Source organism: Cydia strobilella, chromosome 12, assembly GCF_947568885.1.
Source record: "Cydia strobilella chromosome 12, ilCydStro3.1, whole genome shotgun sequence".
Lineage (NCBI taxonomy): Eukaryota > Metazoa > Arthropoda > Insecta > Lepidoptera > Tortricidae > Cydia > Cydia strobilella.
Window position 1 is genome coordinate 930953 of NC_086052.1, and position 19548 is coordinate 950500.

At 37.3% G+C, this 19548-nt stretch overlaps 1 protein-coding gene across 1 annotated transcript in view; it reads right to left on the reverse strand.

The window, feature by feature from the left end:
* Positions 1–8702: 8702 nt before the first annotated feature.
* Positions 8703–19548, reverse strand: part of LOC134745942 (UDP-xylose and UDP-N-acetylglucosamine transporter) — a 486381-nt gene continuing 475535 nt past the window's right edge. The window contains exon 3 of the mRNA XM_063680085.1: positions 8703–8719. The gene's annotated coding sequence lies outside the window, so the exon portion shown is untranslated. The remainder of the gene's footprint in view (positions 8720–19548) is intronic.

Below are 19548 nucleotides of genomic sequence, written 5' to 3' on the forward strand. Positions count from 1 at the left end.
ATGATTTCGTTGCTTCTCGTGTAATAATATAATCACAAATAAATAGCACTGTGTGTTGTTACTTCAGATCATGTGTTTAAAAACATCACAGAGTTGATTTATCACGATATTTTAATTATTTTCCGCAGAGAAAACAAATATACATTTTCCTCTTGTCAATGTCAATGTCAATGAATTTATTAAATTATGTGGATACATTCCTTGCATTTGAAATCACGGCATTATAAATTGGGGAATCATTATAATTATGTTGCAATCTTGATATTGTAAACTATGTATTATTTTAAATCAAATTTACCGGACATTTTATCTAGTTTTATTTCATTTTTATTTTATTCTTATTAGTGTTCTATGATTTTTAATTTATGGTTTGACAGTGCTTTAAATTAATTAGCTATTATTAATACTGTAATTTAATCATTAATTGTTAACTATTGTAATTTATTGATTTTGTTATCCGAAATAAATATATTAAAACCAATAATAAAAGCAGACGCGGATTGGTCACGTTCACTTCTTTCTTTGCCCTATCATTTCTTATTTATCTTTCTGTTAATCTATGCAAAATTGAAGCCGCTAACAAAAAAATTAAACAAAATAAAAACATGCTACAATTATTACCCTTTTCAAACAGACCGTATTCTGTTAACATGTGTTTGCGCAGCTCAGAGCTTTTACAAATAGTTAGTAACCTCGAGACCGATTCAAATTTAACAACATGTTATGGTTTTGATCTCATACGACCTGAAAGATCGTTCACGCATCCATACTATCCATACTAATATTATAAATGCGAAAGTCTATCTGTCTGTCTGTCTGTCTGTGTGTTCCCTCTTCACGCTTAAACCGCTGAATCGATTTAGATGAAATTTGGCATAGAGATAGATTGAGTCCCTGAGAAGGACATAGGATAGTTTTTATCCCGAAAATCATCATCATCATCACCTTAAGAAAGTAAAAAGCGGGGTGGAATTGAGATAATTAATGAAGTGCCTGCTAATTTGTGTGCATAATAATAATATGCTCAAGTTGCAATTATTGCTATGAGATTTTTTCCAGGCGCTATACTGCTGTTACTAAGTCCACGCAGACGAAGTTGCGGGCAAAAGCTAGTAATATTATAAATGCGAAAGTGTGTCCGTCTGTCTGTTACCTCTTCACGCTTTAACCGCTGAACCGATTTAGTTGAAATTTGGCGTAGAGATAATTTGAGTCCCGGGGAAGGACATACGATAGTTTTTATGTCGGAAATAGAATAGAATAGAATAAGATTTTATTCATAAGCACAAAAAAAACAAGACATTACATAATATAAAAGAAAACATAAAATAAGACTTCATCCAGGCGCTATAGTTCTGACTCTAGCTGCTTTTACTAATTCAACGCAGACGAAGTCGCGGGCAAAAGCTAGTACGAAATATAAAGCGAAAGTCGTGCATAAGGATGCGCGCCAATCACCATGATGATCGTGAAAGTGGTATCAAAACCAGTTCAAAACTATAACTTGTAGGTCTGAATCAGGCTTCAGAGCTTCAACAAATAGTAACACAAACAGTTGCTGTACTGAAAACTTGTGTAAATTGCCAGTGCCTTTGATACACTTAATTAATGCTAGTGCCAACTAATGCTATGAAGTGTGTTTAAAAATAAGTTTAACAAAATTACTAGTAGTAGTAATCACCTTATTGTACACAACACAGGTTAACATAAAACATTATATGTGAAATAGAAATTAAAAAAAGCCACTTCCCGGCCTAGGCCTGCAACTTTGTATGAAATTTCATTATAGACCTCTCGTCTAGCCGCGCCTGAAACGTGATACTTCCCAGCCTAATATAAAGAACGTAATATCAATATTACATAGCATGTTTGAGAAAATATTATTATTAATCAATCAACCGTCATATGTTCGGCTCCGGCAATCTAAATATCTATAAACAAACAAAGCTCCCCGATTGTTAAATGAAACTATCCCCGGAAATAGGGTTCAGTAGCGACCCCTCATTTGAAACAATGGGAACCTCTGCCGCCATCAAGTTGTCGGAACTCATTTGCTGAATCCTTGAGTAGCCAATGTTTGAAAAAGACTTTCGGGTGCTATCAGGCTGCTATCGTGGTGCAAGGTATAAGTTATATGCCTTTACACATCAGAATAAGAATAAGAATATTTAATATCATTAGTTCATAATGTCATAATTCTATCATCCTTGCTAAACTTTAAAAATTGTATACGTAACAGCGATCTGACCATCTGTATCTGTTTTTAACTTGTGTACACAACCAACCTTTGCTGCATTGCTAGAACTAGCGGTGGTTTATTCCCTGATCCCTATAAGAGGTTTACCTAGTTTAGGGCTCAGGACACTATTCCTAGGCTGTCTAACAATAGATTACTCCTAAAAATGTAATTCTACTATGTAATAAGCTGCACTTTTGATACATAAATAAATCATTTTTCATTTTCATCATCATCATCCTGTCATCATTATCATCATTAACCGCCCACTGTTAAGCATAGGCCTCTCTTCGAGTACGCCAACTTATCCCGGTCCTGGACTAATCTCATCCAGAAGTGACCTGCAACCTTCCGAATGTCGTCCACCCCACGAGCCAACGCTAGGCACTCCTTTCGTCATCCATACAGAGTATGATCTTGTACTTAGGTCTATTTATATCATTGAATACGATGCTACTTTTTGTGCTTTATTGCATTTATGTAAATAATTTATAAATCTTAGTTTAAGGAAATGTTTTTGTCCTTTTAAGATCCGTGAGGTACTTGTATAAATGCTGTAACAACTGGTTTTTTACCATGGTGCAATAAATGATTGATTGATTGATCTTATATGATATCGAGGGTGCCAAGAAAATTTTGTACTAAGTAGTACATTGCGTTTAATTCATCCCGTCGAAGGGCAAAAATATGACTTGAATGATGTCAAATAAGGTAATTCAGTCTCTTTTTTCAGGGTGACCTCTCGTAAGTTGTTTGATGATTGTTTTATAAGAATTGTTATTTGTTTTAGAAGGGGGAGAAGTTATTCTGTAACCCCTCAAGCTAATATTTCTACACGATCAAGTAAAAGAGTCCAAAATTAACACGAGCGTAGCACGATTTATCATTGAGGTATGAGAAAACAGCTCAAAATTTGCAATTACTTTGCCATTTTTGTGGATAAAACGCAACTTTCGCATTAGTTTTTGAAGAATAAAGCTAGCTGGTGCGGTGAAAAATACCTTATAGCTAAGTGAATAACCGATTTGAGAAAATCAAATTGGGGACATGGCAGACCCCGCCGGCGATGGCGGGATAAACTAGACTCCTCTTTGAAGCAGTGGCTAGACACATCACTAGACAGAGATCTGTGGAGAAATTGGGGGAGCCCTTTGCCCAGCAGTGGGACACGTAAGGCTCCAAATAAGCGAATAACCTCCTCCCAAGTTCGTGTTTTTATATATTCAACTTACAGTACGTCCCTACAGACGCTTAAGCTGTGCTCCGCCTCCGCTCACGCTTATAACTCTTACCATACAATCAACACACTCAAGGGAGCTACTTACTTTATCTGCGATATAGCCTTTTTTCTCAACAACTCGCTGATCTCCCTTCATTTCATTATACATGCCTTTACATTAGACACCTTGATGCCGGCTGTATAGCTTTGAATTGAGTAGAGATCTTTAAGGCTTGTCAATTTTAAAAACTGGCCAAGTGCGAGTCGGACTCGCGCACGAAGGGTTCCGTACCATTACGGAAAAAAACAGTAAAAAAAAATCACGTTTGTTGTATGGGAGCCCCATTTAAATATTTATATTATTCTGTTTTTAGTATTTGTTTTTATAGCGGCAACAGAAATACATCATCTGTGAAAATTTCAACCGTCTAGCTATCATGGTTTATGAGATACAGCCTTGTGATAGACAGACAGACGGACAGACGGACGGACAGACGGACAGCGGAGTCTTAGTAATAGGGTCCTGTTTTTACCCTTTGGGTACGGAACCCTAAAAACCGACTATTTAACTATTAAACAAAAAAAATAGCGGCAAGAGAAATACATCGTTTGTGAAAATTTCAACTGACTAGCTATCACGGTTCATGAGATACAGCCTGGTGACAGACATACGGACAGACAGATAGACGGACAGACCAACAGACGGACAGAGGGACAGACGGACAGACGGACAGACGGACAGCGGAGTCTTAGTAATAGGGTCTCGTTTTTACCCTTTGGGTACGGAACCCTAAAAACACCTACCTACGCATTATGCAAAAAATAAAAACATTTTATACCAAAAATAGAGTATCAGCATCGATTTTTATCAAACATAGCCTAGAACCACGAAACTCGCTTTGACGTAAAACAATCGCATCGAAATCGGTCCATCCGTTTGAAAGCTACAAACAGAAAGAGATTGGCGTCAAACATATAACACCCCTCTTTTTGCGTCGGGGGTTAAGGACGGTTCAGAGTGAAGGTTAAATTCCAATTTCGATTGTAGGGGAGACCGAGGTGAGCTGTGACAGAGGAGAGTTGTGACACTACTAGTAACTGTTAGCGAGCTCGCAACAGTGCGCGTTTGTTAGATAATAACTTGAACTAACAAACGCGCGCTATTGCGAGCTCGTTATTAGACTTAATAGTTAATAGATTCCAAAAATTGACGATGTCACAACTCTCCTCTGTCACAACTCACCTCGATCTCCCCTATGCTTGCGACACTTTGCTGTTGGTTGCTTTAGAATTTTACTTGACAACATACTTACATATTGATACATTCGCAATTTAAATCTAAGCTTAGAGCTTTTTGCGGACCAAACTATCAGCAAAAAATGAAATATAAATACTATAATTACTTCGTTTCATTATTTTAATTGCAATTTCATTTTGGGCTCCCTTACATTCCACGATATTTCTTCCGCACACTACTATGTTTTACTAATTGTGTTCGATCTTCATTTACTGACTATTTACAAGTTTTTGAAAATATATCATGTTTTACAAGGCTGATTACAAAAAAAACATTTATTTACAATTTCCCAAAAGGCATTGTCTAAGCCAACGACATCGTGTCTAAACGAAACAGGAAACCCCCAAGCTGGCGATCATTAAAAAACCAATTACTAACAATAAAAACAGAATTGGAGAGGAATCAGTTTAATTCCTCTTGAGGACGGCCGTCTCATCTCACAACTGAGGGGTAGGAAACACGAATGAACCATCCATTACGGGTTATAAAATATTCATGTTTATTTCACATCCAACGGAGAGCGATTCGAATGATCGGCTGCCAGCATATTTTCATATTCATATTCATATTCATCCGCGTAAAATCGATGCGGAGCTTAATGCGGATGCGTATGTGGAACAGGCAGGTACAAGAATGTTTTAGCGGCGGCATAAGTGCTAGGTCTCGGAAGTAGAGGAATCTCGTTTCGTTTTTGTGATTCGTCGATCGAGCACTTTAGCCTATGACGGACAGCGACAAGAAGTGAAAAGTTTATTTGGACTTTAGTATAGTAATGCGATTGTGGGGCACCTATATTCTTGTTCAAATACTGAGTTTCTTTTTTTATATAAAAATTACTAAAGCGTAATATTTGACGTTTTTTATGTGCCTAATCTCGACATCCGCATCCGCATCCGCTTCCGCGGATGTCAAAAAATCGGCATCCGCAACATCCCTGGCGCATCCCTGTCACGAAAATTTTGTTAGACATGTTAATAATTGTTCATTCCATTCTCAAAAACATAAACAAATAAAACTAATATTAGGGGACATCTTACACAGATCAACCTAGCCCCAAACTAAGCAAAGCTTGTACTATGGGTGCTCGGCGACGATATACATACTTATATAGATAAATACATACACTTCACATGTACATAGAAAACACCCATGACTCAGGAGCAAATACTTGTGTTCTGTTGAAGATGTGTAAACATAATCACAGTTTCCGAACGAACAAACGTCAATTAGTTTTACTAGTATTGCCACTTGGTGTGGCTACTGTCAATGCGAATTTGAAAATTGCCCCTTATCATTGTTGTTAACTTCTATCTTACATTAAAACTCTCAATTAGCTATTCTATTCGGCGTATTATTTCCTCATGTTCATCACACAATTTTTTTTTTTTTATGAAATAGGAGGCAAACGAGCAGACGGATCACCTGATGGTAAGCGATTACCGCCGCCCATGGACACCCGAGGGGTTGTAAGTGTGTTGCCGGCCTTTAAGATGGGAATACGCTCTTTTCTTGAAGGTTTCAAGGTTGAAGGTTGAAGGGGTGAAATAAATGCCCTTACCGTGATTCGAACACAGGACCATCGGCTTCGCAGGCAAGGCCACTACCCAGCTACCCACTAGGCCAGACCGGTCATCAAGAACATTAAAATTAAACTGCAGATAGGCAAGTAATGGAAAGCGTATACAATCACAGCACTTGCGTTAGTAAAGGCCTAAGCGCAAGCGATCCCCCGTCGGAATGCGTCATCTCTCAACCGAATTTTCTCGTAAAAGGATCTAAATGCCAAGGGAGCGTACTTAAATGATGTCGTTTCATCCAAACAGGGAAAACAAGCATTTGTCACTTACAGGGCTAGCTTTCTTATCTCCCTTATTAACTGGCTTAATAGGCCTTCCCTTAAATACGCTTTGTACAATTTTAGGTATGTGTTTTGGTTGTAGCGAAGTGTTGGGGGTGCAGATGTAATTCTTAGATATTACATGCGAGATTTGTGTGATGAATGAATAAAAATCAATCTATATATCAAAAGATGGAAAACGTGCAGGGAAATGTGATGTTTGCAATACATGATTGAATAAATAAATTCAGCAAAGTGCGAGTTGTTCGCAAATCATCCTTTTGCCTCCTTGGTGCTCCGATTTTTCCTGAAGGGGTAAGTTCGGCGCTCCAGGCAAAGACATTGGCATTAAGATCTTCTTACGAGCGCCTAAAACACTTATCAGCGCACGTGTCTCTGATATTGCTACGCAATTGCTTCACTATGCCACGAATAACTTACACCCTACGGACGGCGCCAACTTGGATGTTTAAACAGGATGTTCAAGACTACGATACCACACTCAATAAAGGTATTGAAAGTGTCCTAAACGTCCAACTGAATGAAGTGCAGTGGAGCCAGGCAACACTTCCTATCCGCTATGGGGGTTTAGGGATCCGTAGCATGAACGATGTCGGAGTTGTAGCGTTCTTGCCTCCTCTCATGCGTCGACAGGTCTTGTCACTAAAATACTATCTTTTAATGGTGGAAAAATCTGTCTTCCATTTGTAGAGGAGGCCTTAAATGAGTGGACGACCCGCTGTTCTGGAGGTGTACGCCCGGACAACCCTGATCTTCAAAGACCTTGGGACGACACCTTGTGTGAGCGCACGTATTTCAACATATTGAACAGCGCTCCACAAGCAGAAGATGTCGCCAGACTAAAAGCCGTCAGGCAACCCGAGTCGGGGGCCTGGCTGCATGCACTGCCTTCACCACAATTGGGTACCTTCCTTGACGATGACACGTTAAGAGTCGGAGTCGCCTTAAGACTAGGGTGTAAGGTATGCGAACCCCATCGCTGCATCTGCGGGACTATGGTCGAGACTAATGGGCACCACAGCTTAAGCTGCTTGCGATGTGCGGGTCGAATACCAAGGCATCACGCCATCAACGAGCTGATCCGTCGTGCTATGGTCTCGGCGACCATGCATCCTGGAGCCGCAGGGTTTAAGCCGCACAGACGGTAAGCGACCGGACGGCCTTACGTTGGTACCTTGGGCAAAAGGCCGCAGCCTGATTTGGGACGCCACTTGCGTTAGCACCTTTGCCCCCTCCCACATCACTCATACCAATAAAATGTCAGGCGCGGCCGCCGAGAATGCTGCAAAATTAAAAAGTAACAAATATGCAAACTTGGTACCAACATACGACTTTGTTCCGGTCGCTATAGAAACGGCGGGGCCTTGGTGTGCGGAGGCCAAAACATTTATAAAAACTTTGGGCGACGTTTGAGGGATAGGGGCTGCGACCCCCGTTCCGGCTCTTACCTGGTCCAGCAAATATCGCTGGCCGTGCAACGCGGCAATGCCGCTAGCATTGTTGGCACGTTTGGACCAGGTGACAGTCGGAACGGGACATAGGCCTTTTATATACCTACCTATACATTGCCTGTTAGTTTGCTAAAATTATAATTAATTTTATTTTTGATTGAATTATTTAATTATGAATAAACCTTTTTGTAAAAATAAAAGAAATTGGTAAGACGATAATGCACTGAATGCCCTGATAATCATAATTTCTGATCACCACTTATTGCAATTCATCCCAATATTAATTAATAGATTTATATAAAAATAGGTGTAGCTCTATTAGTTTTGCGGCTAGATTTTAAGTTAATTTTTTTTTCGGGAAGTAATTAAATGATCAGCCGTTTTTGAAACTTACCTGCGAAAAAAATAGCCATTAAATCATTTGGACAGCATATAAAAAAAATCCACGCAATAAATAAAAAACGAGCTACAACTCTTGTTCGGCAAATAATTCACAAACTGTCAACATTATGACCAATATCGATCTGCGGTATCATGGTCGCATTTTTATCACTTGTCATGTCATGCGTCACTTTCGCACTTACATACTTCTTAGAACGTGACAAGCACGAGTGACAAGCATGATGACAGATGATAAAAAACCGACCATCTTAGCCTGCTTCTGTTATAATTTGTCTGCTTAATACTCTTAAATAATTGAGCTGTAAAATTACTATTTGGTCAGCAAGATTAAAAAATTGGTTGGTAGAAAAAACATGACTAAGCAGTTTAATTGAGGCGTATGCATATTAAAGGAATGGTATTTTATAATATGGTGGCTAACGTTTGGTTTGAAAAATCGGCAGAGTTGCAGGCAGAGCGAAATCAGCCCACGTGACAGGATACCACACCACACCACTATCCTCAAGGTCACCAAAATCTCAAGGTTACCAAAGTGTCAAGGTCATCTAAAACCGAATCAGAGCACCCTACTATCCACGTGGTCTTGTCTGTCCTACCCCTAGAGATAACGGGTCACTCACTCACGTATTTTAAGTCAAAACCGGGGTCGAGCGTTTTTCGACTTAAAATACGTGAGTGACCCGTTATTAATATATATAATATGTCTGTGTCTCACGGAAGTTTTGTTATTAAAGTAGTTGTATAGTATTAGCAGTTAATGTAAAGGATTCAAATAACACAACAATCAACCAAAAACAACCCCACAACACTTATTATTACAATAAGATGAACGCCAACGCCGTAATGATGACACAGTACCCTCTTAATAATAATTTAGGAGCCAAAGATTTCCGGAGCAATGGCCCAAGAATCAAGACTGATGGCTCATTAACTGAAGGGATTGGGGATTGTAATTTTTGTAAAATAGATTTTTTTGTGGCTTAATTATTTTGTGGTTAATCGTGATTTATAAGATGGATTAATTTGGGTTTCGTTTTGTAATTTGCGAGCTTGAACAATGGAGATTAAACGTTAGGTGCTTGGAATCCACTTTTAATGTGATGTTTGGATGTCAAGTCAACTGCGGCTGCATTACTGTTGCGGCGTTGTTGTTGCCACCGCTGTTTTCAATTTCAATTATTTATTCAGAAATTTACATTTTATACGTCAGTAGGTATACAATTACAGATAAGATTAGATTTTTTATTTTTCTAAATTTACTTACTTCCTTCATCATCACGCACTAGGCAAAATCGCAAAAGACATTGAACCTTATTGTTTGTTGTTTTGTTTTTTCTCTTATTGTTTGTTTGTTATTTCATTAATGTTAGTCTTAAGTTAGTTATAAGCTAGGTCCCTACCGAAAATCAGCGCTGCGCATTACGCTGAGTGGGAGTCTTTTTTTCGCCCTTTCCTTTTATACACTCTCTTATATGTAACCTACCATCATGTCACATTAATAAATGTATTCTATTCTATTCTACGATTTTGGCTAAATTCCTATTTACAAAAAGAATTCGTCAATGGAGTACAATGCGTCTTTGACTAGTTTTCAAATGAAGCTTAACTCGGGGCCTGCTTTATTGCCGGACTTCTTATAAATCTTTGGACCAATTAAGTTAAGGCATTTTTTAGTTACAGCCAGCCAGTCAGTGTCAGCATGGTTGCATTTTTATCACATGTCACTATGCCTGTCACTTTCGCACTTACCTACTTGTTAGATCGTGACAGGCATGGTGACAGGCGATAAAGCTGTTACCGTGCTAAGCCCGCAGGTCATGCCGCCCGTGATGGAGCCGTGCGCATCAGCGTTGGTATGGAAGTGGTATGACTTCTAACATACTTAGCCAGTTCCAAGATGTAAAGACTGGCTGTAAAGATTTAAAGACTGTATCTATTAATTTCATTAATAGATTTAGTGACGTTTTCTGCGATTATGACCTTATTTTCCTCATTTTATCAAGGAAATTGATAGATACAGCGGCGACAATAACGAATCCGCAACAGTAACACAGCTGTCGTTGACATACGACGTCACTTTTAAGATCACTCGTTGCTATGGTTACGGTTAATTGTACAGGGGAATTTGAGAATGCCATGAGGCATTAAGTCCGCCTTTTGTACTTAAAATAAATAATTACTACAATGTAACAGAGATACAATATACTCGTAACAGTTAATAAAACACAAAAACAAAATACACACAAAATAATAATACAAAAGGTAATCACGGTCTATATCCCGGTCAATATAAGTCTAGTTAATAAAACATTTAATTCGGAGATATAAAGGTCCCCAATTGATGTCAGAGTAAACGACTACCTAATACTAATAAGATTTTGGAGGTGTAAAAGGTCTCCAAGCGTCAAAATGAAATTATCTACAAGGATACGAATTCAAGTCTGATTTAACAGAATATAAAGTATGTTTTTGACAGTAAAGGGGTTATCAGAAAAAGGCAGATGATTAATGTATAGAGATAAACCGTACCTTAATTAGCAGGTAGAATTAACGTGTAAAAAATGCGTTCTCATTTATAGAAATACATGCACATTATTATGATGAGTAACAGTTAATCCTAAAAAGGCATATAGATAGATCAAAGCTGCCAGATTCCATTAAAACGAAGGCACCATCGTCAGGAGCGCCATCTAAAACTATCTTTTACTGGCCTTCCCTATTGACTATTGATTGGTATAGGGAACTATCAAACTTGAAATGGCCAAATCAAGGGCCAGACACTCTTTGATAGAGAAAGATAGTCTTATAAGAGGAAAGAGAAAATAGTGCCATACTTTGTCTTTATCACCGACCGCGCATTTTTTCATAGTCGTGTTATGGCATCATAGCAAGGAGGCGATGGCGAAATACCTAAATTTATAAGAGTGAAACAGAAAAAGGATTATGCTGCCATACATGAAACTGTCAATACATGAATATTACCTAATGTTATTGTAGGTATACTTTTATTTGACATGTATATTGATAACGCTAATTGTAATTTAATTGTAAATTTTCATTTTTCTATTTTGAATGTAATTATTGTATTTATAATGCTAATTTTATTTTAATTGTTATTTTTTTTATTTAATTTTTAATGTAATTATAAAAACGACATGTAATATGAATTATTATGAATATACAAATATGAAATATGAAATATGAAATATGAAATATGAAATATAAAATATGAAATATGAAATATTGTCTTTCTCTTACCTCTAGTCGCTCGGTTTCATGTCTATAACTACTTGTATATACTATGTCTAAGGGCCAAATTTAGACGAACTACGATATAACACGAATTCGATACCGAACGACCGAGCCATATCATTAATCAGCAAAATCTACTCCACGTCGTTCAACGTTCGCGCAAGTTTCAATCATAGTATTCATATTCAAAGCGACGTTTATAAACACTAGCTCGACACGTTACGTGTCATGTTGATCGTATACCATAGACAGAGAGCTCACCCGAAAATAGATAAGTTCAGTAGGTACAAATATTATATAAATATTATTAAATATTATTTCAATTTCAATTTATTTAAAACAAAATACAATTTTACAGTACTAGCCTAAGTCATTACATTTCTATATCTAGGTTCGATTATAAATAATAATAATAATAAAATAAAATAAACAATAATAATAAATTTATGGACTGAGTACATAAAGATCATGTCAAAGATACATTAAATCATTTCAATAATTAGGACCTTTTGATTATAGGACCATTTGTGCCATTCTCAATCAAAAGGGTACTTATTGTCGGTTGTCAATAAGGCGCTATTTTCATATAGATTCAATTTTAAATCAACCTTATTGACAAGCGACAATGGTACCTTTTGGTTGAAAATGTCACATTTGACACAGATTGACTTAGTCCTACAATAAACTCAATAAGGCTTGTGTGGGTACTAGACGACGATATATACAGGGTGGCTAAAAATAAGTGCATTCTCATTGCCAGGGAGGTTTTGGAATTACACTGAGCAACTTTAACTATGGAACCAACACCGAAATCGCGAAAAAAATTTGGCTGTGTCATACATTTTGGCTGGTCCATTATCTATGGGAGGGTAAATTTAATAAATCGGAAACTTAAACTTGACACTGACACATCATATTAAAGCAGGTGCTGACCCCTACACTTCACGCACGCTTCCTTGTGCATTGTAGGTTCTGCTATCTGTAAAGATACTAACTGAGGGGTTGCGTTGTTCCAAAAATGTAATAACATTTTCCGGCGCTAGCTCTGAGACCATTATTATGCAAATAGGACACGTTGCTGTGAGCCGAACAATATGAGCCACGCTTTAGAGAACTAAGGCTTTAAAGCGTCTCATATTTGAAAAACTAAGGAAATTTTCGTTTTTCACGGGGCCAATTCTAATATTACTTAGTTGTTATCAAACGGTTATGGATAATTTTCTCACAGGTACAAAAGTGTCCGTCACAAATCAAAAGCGCGACCACAACCAGAATGATTACAAATGTCATTGAAAGTATTGAATACAGAATTAATATGTGATTGCGTAAATTATTTGCTTGTTGTAGCAGTATATTCCAAGATTGTAGATCAGCGGTGGCAGCATGGTTCCAATTTTATCGCCTGTCACTATGCCTGTCATTTTTGCACTTGTTAGAACGTGACAGGCATGGTGACAAGTGATAAAAATGCGACCGGCATGGTTCCATTTTTATCGCCTGTCACTATGCCTGTCACTTTCGCACTTACATTTTACAACGTGACAGGCATGGTGACAAGTGATGAAAATGCGACCGGCATGGTTCCATTTTTATCGCCTGTCACTATGCCTATCACTTTTGCACTTGTTAGAACGAGACAGGCATGGTGACAGGTGATAAAATTGCAACCGTGCTACGGCCGCTGTACGGATATGCTAGTCGTTGTTGTCTACGTGACAGCGTGATAAAGACACTTTCAATCGCGCGATATTAAAAAGAGACGATAATTTTATCACGTGGATAAAGTCATCCATGATGCGCCTGCTGTGCTGACACCTTATTACCAACAACTGAATGAGAAATGACACCGTTAAAATCAACACAGGTAAATTCCAAAGTATCTTTATATAGAAAATTCTTATATTAATAATATGTGATCCGAAATATCCCCTTTATCTTCATAACTGTAATAATGACTAAATTACAACGTTAATGCGTAAAGCGACCCTCACAATTAATCTCAACTCGGAACGTGTTCCAAATTCAGCGGCCGTTTATTTTAGAAACGCCTGCTCTTAAAATACCTTTCGCTTAGCATCGTTAAGCTTGGCACGGTCAATGTATTACAGCCAGTATTCTGGCTTGGAGCTCTTGGGATAAATTATAATAGTACATATTTGTCACATCTAATTAAATGTCATATTTGATGTATTTTTTTAAATACAATGACATGAGGTATATATAGCTTAACGATGATAAGCGAAAGGTATTTTAAGAGCAGGCGTTTCTAAAATAAACGGCCGCTGAATTGGAACGAATTGAATGGTACCTATTATACAATCTAATTAAATACTTTTACATTTATTCTCATTAATTATAATTTATCATTAATGAGAATAAATGTAAATGTATGTAATTAAATTGTATAATACCATAATTCACCAAACTTTAGTATTAATGACATAAGATATACATTAACATAAGTATACAAAAAAAGTCATTGTAATTGTCAGTCAGGGTAGCATTTTATTTTATTTTATGTGATAGTCAGCAAACGAGCAGACGAGCCGCCTGATGGGAAGCAGTCATCGTCGCCCATGGACGTAAGCAACATCACAGGAGCCACTTAAGCATTGCCGACCCTTGAGAACCCTAAATACCCGCTTCTTGAAGAATCCCATGTCGTAGCACAAAGGAAATACCTCAGGAGGCAACTCATTCCACATTCTGCACGTTCTGGGAAGAAACGAGCGAGATGCCCGCTTATTCATGGTGTGCCATGTGTCTAATAAGTGAGGATGAGCTTTGCTCCTTTGGCGGGAGGTGCGGTGATAGAAACGAGACGATGGCACCAGATCAAAAAGTTCTTCGGAACATTCCCCATTGTACAGACGGTAGAACATGCAAAGAGAGCCAACGTCTCTCCGAAGACTAAGAGGTTCTAAGCCGTCAGTAAGTTCGGGATTGCCGACAATACGAAGTGCCCGCCGTTGGATGGAGTCAAGGGGAAGGAGCTGGTATTGTGAAGCGCCAGACCAGAGATGGGAACAGTACTCCATATGGGGTCGAACCTGCATGCACTAGCATGCACTACTAGCATGTACTATTCCTAAGATTATATTTAACACCATGTATTCTGATGCATCACTGTACTGTACATGTATACAATAATAAACAATAAACAATAATTCCGATACCTGTAAAGGTTCCAACGGTGATGATTAAAAGATTACTTGCGCTGGAATGGTCCAGGCCCGGGCCGAGGCTTTCGACACTTCGTCACAAACAGCCAAATTTCAGCGTTGGTCCCATAGTAAAAGTTGCTCAGTATAATCTCAAAACATCCCTGGCAACGGGAATGCACTTATTTTTTAGCCACCGTGTATATATCTATGTTATAAATTTTCATTGTTTCTGAAGTCAATGTACCTTATCTGCAGCGGAGTTGCAAATAATTGCGAATTCCTTGGTCAACCCCCAACACCTTGGCTGCCTAGTTATTTATAATGAGGACGAGTTGGTACTTTGTCTTTCTTCCTTCTACTTGAGAACAGGGGCGGGTCTATTTCTAAATACTGTTACTGACCTTTGTGTATGCTGTTTAAGTTATTTCTAAGTAAATGTGCCATCCTCAATCAAAAGGGTACTTATTGTCGGTTGTCAATAAGGCGCTATTTCCAAATAGCTTCAATTTGAAATCAACCTTATTGACAAGCGACAATGTGGTACCTTTTGGTTGAAAATGTCACAAATGTAGAAAAAAAAACCGGCCAAGTGCTAGTCCGACTCGCGCATCATTCCGGACCATTATCTATAAAAACGGCAAAAAAATCACGTTTGATGTATGGGACCCCCCCCCTAAATATTTATTTTATTCTGTTTCTTAGTATTTGTTGTTATAGCGGCAACAGAAATACATCATCCGTCCGTCTGTCTGTCACCAGGCTGTATCTCATGAACCGAGACAGATAGACAGTTGAAATTTTCACACATGATGCTGTTGCCGCTATAACAACAAATACTAAAAAGTACGGAACCCTCGGTGGGCGAGTACGACTCGCACTTGTCCAGTTTTTTTAGGCACTTTCATTTTTACGCCGATCTGAGATCTTTAAAGCAAAAACAGAACGCTTTGTGTCCTAAGAAACTCACTCCGAAAAACCCTCAATGTTCGAAAAATCACAACCAATTTGTGGAGCAGAGAGCATTTTGTTTTTAAGTCAAGCCAAACAATGGGAAACAGGCAATTGATTTAATAGGTCTGTAATTCACAGAAAACTTCGCAACTAGATGGCACATACTATTGACCAAAATCCGACAAAGAGACTTTAAAAAGGCTTTATCCAAATGGTTTATTGATAATGGCGGTAACCTTTCCAGGTTTCACGCAACGAACACTGGCACTTTATCTGAGTCGATCGACTTCAGTAATGATAAAACCCTCGGTGTTTGTTTTCTGTTTTACAAGTAAAAAAGATTTTTTACGGTGCGTATTCTTGATAATTTTCACAAACGTTTGCGTTAGTGTATTAAAGCTAAAGGATAATATTTTGAAGATAAAACTTGTTTTCATTAATTTTTTTAGCTTTTCTTGGCAATTTGTAAAATAATTTTAATAACAAAACTTCCGTGAGATACAGACATATTAAACATATTACGTGAATAACCCGTATATATTACGTGAGTTTAATTTGTAAAAGACGATTTAAGTAAGAAAAAAATATTCGTAAAAGTTCATTGACATGGGCCATTCTGTAATGATGATGAGTCTATGTGAGGTACTCTATGCCGTACCCAAATGACGGCCTTCATAGACAGGAAGATTAGGGCATTTTGTACGAATTTTCACCCTTTTAATAATTACAAATGGTTTTTTTCGACAAAGCACCCATTTGGAGGCTTCCGCCTTTCTTCCATTTTGTAGCCAGGTTTTGTTTATGGGTTTTTTGTTTTTCAATTAACGATAAACTGAAATCCGACGGTTGAAAAATTACAAAAATTAAATAAATCTAAATGTAAAAAAATACGGATTAATAGGTTGTATAGCAGCAACAATTGTTTCATAAGTGAGAAACGCGCATGTGACACCCTTAATATAGCAACATCCTACTACGAAAACCGCTTAGCTTTGCATGTTAGTCTCCATAGGCTACGGTGGCCAAAATCGAGAAAAAAACTGCCAAAATTGAATTTAGCAAGGAGCAGGGTACCAGGGCCTCATGAGTAACGAGAAGTCGTTGACCAACCCGCCGGGGGCGCCCGGCCAAGGTCATATAAAAAATCAATGCAGAAAATTTCAACTAAGTATATCCTCCGTAAGATACTCGTACTGGGCCCCAAAATAAGACCGGATGGAAGCTGGACAGTCCTTAGGAACCATGAGATTGAAGACCTAGTGGCTGTACCTAACATCATAGGAGAGACTAAAGCTCACAGACTCCGTTGGTTGGGCCATCTTGAGAGAATGGATGAGCATCGGAACGTGAAAAGAGCATACATGGGCCGCCCAGCAAGAAGACGTCCTATTGGACGCCCCAGGTATCGCTGGTGCGACAGAGTGGAGGCGGATCTGCGCGAACTTCGAGTCACCAAGTGGCAAGAGGTCGCCCAGGATAGAGAAAAGTGGCGCTGTCTTGTGTCGGAGGCCAAGTCTCATTTTGGGTCGCTGAGCCAACGGAGTAAGAGTAAGTAAGTATATCAAATCAGATTCAACGATTTCATTAGGAATTCCTTCGGCGTATTTTATGAGATCTTTCCTGTTAATATCCGGAGTGCTCGCTGTAAAAACATCGGGTTAATAAATTACAAGATATTTTATTTATCATGTGCTATCGCAAATGATACAGCGGTTTCCAAACAACTATAGCCCAGTATAGTTATAGTTGCGCAAAACGTATCATACTTGTACTCATTTATTTATAATAATTTTTCATATTACACGTAATAATCGGATTTACATAAGATAATCTTTCTTAGTCTTGGTCCTTTCACTTACACATATATATTTTTCTTTTTGTTCACGCTACCTGGTCGTTATTCTTCTCTTGCTTGAATTCTCATTATGTATTTATGTATTTTGTGTAGGTTTATGTAGTGTATTATTGTTGCTTAAATAATATATGTAGTTTATGTAGTTTATTTTTCATTGTTTGTTATTTATACTTAGGTATTTGATTTGTAAACTTTACACCTTTGTTATTTTGCACTGCCCATTAACTTATTTCTAGCCACTGAATCGCTATCTGAAGGTTGTCTGGAAGAGATCGCTTTTTAGCGATAAGTCCGCCTGTTGTTACCTACTCACTTATGTCCTGTCATTGTTTGTAACATGTATTTTTCTTTGTAGTGCACAATAAAGTATTTTATTATTATTATAAGATAAGATAAGATAAGATAATATAAGATAAGATAAGATAATTATTTATTTGCTTAAACATGGTAATTTTAAGTTCACATAATCATTATAAGCAGTATCACATGTTTAGCCAATGGCAACATGCAAATATTGATCTTAAAATTAAGCTATATGCATTATTTAGGTACATTAACAATAAACAATTTACATGGAATTGATTTTCCATTGTAGCTATTATTTAAATTGAATATACATTCATTATTTTTAGATATTATAATTGTCTTACAAAACTACACATATTTCATATAATGTTCAAATTTAATATTTATGGTCATTTATTTATTTATTAACATTATTCGTCCAGAAATTCTTTGATTGTGTAAAAACATTTATTTACTAGCCATTTCTTCAATATTGTCATAAATAATGGGTCTTTAAATTTCCGCAGTTCTTCTGGTATCTTATTATATACAGTTATATTATATTCAATTCATCCAAATAATCATTAATTAAAGTAAAATAAAACAATATTAAAATAATCAACACATTTTAAATATCCAATAATTATTAAAAATACAAAATATAAAATACATACATATAGTAAGTAATATAATATTCTAAGATATATTTATGACTCCTACTTAACTAGTTCGAATTCCCGGAAAAAGGTTTAAAAAAGTGTCTTAAATCCTATTTTTTTCTTTAATATAATTTTGTTTTATGGGCATAACAAAAGTCATGTATAAATGAATTATTTCGATGCTTTTCCAAGATTTTTTTTTCATAATTCCCAACTAAACACAAAATAATCGAAAGTTAAGTGGGTAGTTTTTTAAACTTTATTTGCATAAAGTATTTCATAATATATTATATAACATAAAAAGCGCAAACCTTCACCGTCGTAAAACTTAGGTCATTATGGCGTTATCGCGCAAAAAATCTCAATATAGCGCTTAGGGCGCCGAGTTACGAGCATAGAATAATAAAGCTTAAGAATTTACCAGCAAACCTTTTTCTTAAAATGAACCCAAAGTGCATATCATAGTAACGATGGAAAAACGCTTGAAATATGGAATTTTAAGAGGAGTCCCTGTTTTCATCTCTTGATATTGATTTTAATAACAAAACTTCCGTGAGACACAGGCATGTTAAATATATTAATAAAATAAATAAAAATAAAATAAAATTAGTTTATTTCAGACTTCATAATGGTCCATACATGTTAGTACTTAATACTATCTTAAGCAACTAAACTTAAATTATTTATATTGTTATTATTGTATTTCTATTTTGGCAGGAGCCAGGGTACACTCATCGGCTGCTACATACTCATGTGTACGCAGCTACCAATGAGTGCACCCTGGTCCAGTGCACGATAAGCTGACTGTCGAGCCTGTCAGCTATAACTGCTAGGAGACTGTTGCGGCTGTCCCGCAGGCGCCGTAGCGCGTCCACGCGCGCATCCGCGAACATCCCGGACGCGCTGCACCAGCGATAAC